At 39.5% G+C, this 2,392-nt stretch overlaps 1 long non-coding RNA gene across 2 annotated transcripts; it reads left to right on the top strand.

Moving 5' to 3' along the window:
• The first annotated feature begins 975 nt into the window (after positions 1 to 975).
• Positions 976 to 2,077, top strand: LOC118556737. 2 transcript variants are annotated; one of them, XR_004927319.1, is made up of 5 exons: positions 976 to 1,307; positions 1,392 to 1,446; positions 1,537 to 1,634; positions 1,732 to 1,850; positions 1,957 to 2,077. It is a non-coding gene; the product is annotated as an uncharacterized LOC118556737 (long non-coding RNA). The 2 variants fall into 2 exon arrangements; XR_004927318.1 differs by having other exon boundaries at positions 976 to 1,446.
• The last annotated feature ends 315 nt before the right edge of the window (positions 2,078 to 2,392 follow it).

The following is a 2,392-nucleotide window of genomic DNA, read 5'->3' as shown; positions in this document are numbered from 1 at the left end:
TGTTGTGATTAAACTTTCCCAGTATTCCATTAAAACGCTCAAATGAAAGCAGGGTTAACATGGGGTGCAAGTTTTGAATCGCATAAAAATGTGTATGTGTCACTAATTAAGTCAAGAATAGATTATGGGAGTGTGGTATATGGTTCAGCGGTTAAGTAGGTTAAAAAAAAATTACGTTATTCAAGCTAGAGCATTGAGAATTTGTTTAGGGGCAGTTAAATCAACTCCAGTATGTGCTTTACAAATAGAATCAGGAGAAATGCCATTACGTATCAGAAGGCAACAGATAATGGTTAATTACTGGATACATTTAAAAGGACATAATGAAGATCATCCAGTTATGAAAGTATTAGAAAGTTGTTGGGAAAGACGAAAGGGTCAATTTAATAGTTTTGGATGGATTGGGGATGATAGAGCAAAAACATTTAATGTATATAACAAAGAATTCAGTCCAACAGTATTGTGGGCTTTGAGACCTACATGGATATGGAAATATATTAATATAGATAGATCATTATTAAATATTAAGACAAGAAATATAATAGATATCTGCCAAGAATTTTACAATCAAATACAGATTAAATATAATGATTATTTGCAAATTTATACTGATGGTTCGAAAAATCCAAAAAATGAAGCAACTAGTGTAGCTGTAGTGATTCCTGTATTAAAAATTAATATTTCAAAAAGAACATCTAATTATTTTAGTATATATGCGGTAGAATTATGTGCTATATTATTAGCTTTAGAATGGGTGGAGGATACAAATATAAATAAAATAATAATTTGTAGTGATTCATTATCTGCATTATTAAGTATAGAAAAGGGATGTACAAAGATTTTTCGTTTTTTTTTTTTTTATTCTGGGATCATAAGGATTTGAAGGATATATATTAGGATCCAATAGATGGCAGTAATGCAACAACTATGGATGCAAGCTGTCGTTAAATCCTAAAGAAGAAGAAAAAAAAGAAGAAGAAGAAGAAGAAGATGACGACGACGACTTTACTGTGTTTGGATTTTACTGGTATGCCGGACAACGTCTCGCGTTCAACTCCTCTAGGACGCGATCCACAACTTTCAGCCAGTCCGCAGACTGACGAGAAGAAACTGCTGATTGCTATCAGTGGACTGTCTCGTCAGCTTACTCAACATACTGCCGACATGAATGAGAGGTTCACTCAACTGCAGAATTCGGTAAACTCCAGGTTGCTGTCCATAGAGGACAAGATGGCGGCTCTGCAGTCGAAGAACTGTGCGGGAGAGACTAACTCCAAGAAGAGAAGACGGATGCACAAAAGCTTGCGGTAAGAATATATTTGACTGCTAGCTAAGCTAAAAGTAGCCTAGCCATAACCCAAAGCTAAGGGTGTATTTTTTGTGATTTACAGTACGCCGTCTTCACAACTCGGAGACAAATTGCAGGCGCTATGAACCGGCGCAAGGGTAAGATTTAAAGAATATGCTTTCATTCTGCGATAAAAGGAAATAGATACGGATAGATACCGATCATAACTGTACATTTTGTTTTCACAGACTAATCTCGCCTCATAATGAGGCAGTTACCTCCTATCTGCTCGGAGCAATAACTGCAAGCCTCGATTTACACTATATTGATAAAGACGACATTGTGTGTAAGGGACTTGTTTTACTGTTTCTCCCTTGTTTTTAATGTTACTGTGACTTGCGTTTGGTTTTTATTCATACCACTCTCATTTATTTGTTTTCCAGCCGCCTGTAAGACGTATTACGAGACGGTACGCAGGAGCTTCAGATATACGCAGCCAGAGAACTCAATGCGGGCGGAAGCTGCCAAGAATTCAGCTCGGAGTCGAGCGAGAAGAAAGAGGGTAAGACTTTATTTGGTGACTATTTTTCAGGTGCATTGATAGATGTGTTGTCCATACGCAGTGCATCCCATCGCATAATACTGATTCATTGTTTTGTTTTTTACAGCTGCAGGAATCGAGGCAGAGCGTGCTAGCTGATGAGGAAGTGGAACTCTGGAAGTCCGCCACCGTCGACCTCATGTCTGGCGAAGAAGATGGCGTCGTTGGCGGGGTCTCTGGATGGATTGTACGACCGCCGTCATTTCGTAGGCCGGATCTCTCTGAACCCTGTGTGAAGCTGCAGTCCCGGTTAGAAGCGACGCCGAAGTACAGAGCCACGCACGGCAGGCGTCTGCACATCGGACCTCCCTCGGAAAGAACGCCGCCAGCAGTTACCTACAACCCCGAGGAGGCAAACGGACAGTTCACGGAGTTGTAGTTTTTTGGATACGCATGTGTGGGAAGATCCTCGCGTTGTATATAGTTGTGTGTATGTTTTTTTTTTTTTAATAAAGCTCTTTCTTTGCATAAACATCTTCCTGGCAAATGTTAATCTCCTGTAT

The sequence above is a fragment of the Fundulus heteroclitus genome, chromosome 21 (assembly GCF_011125445.2).
Source record: "Fundulus heteroclitus isolate FHET01 chromosome 21, MU-UCD_Fhet_4.1, whole genome shotgun sequence".
NCBI lineage: Eukaryota > Metazoa > Chordata > Actinopteri > Cyprinodontiformes > Fundulidae > Fundulus > Fundulus heteroclitus.
Note: the sequence above shows the minus strand (reverse complement) of the source record. Positions and strands in the feature narration are given on the sequence as shown.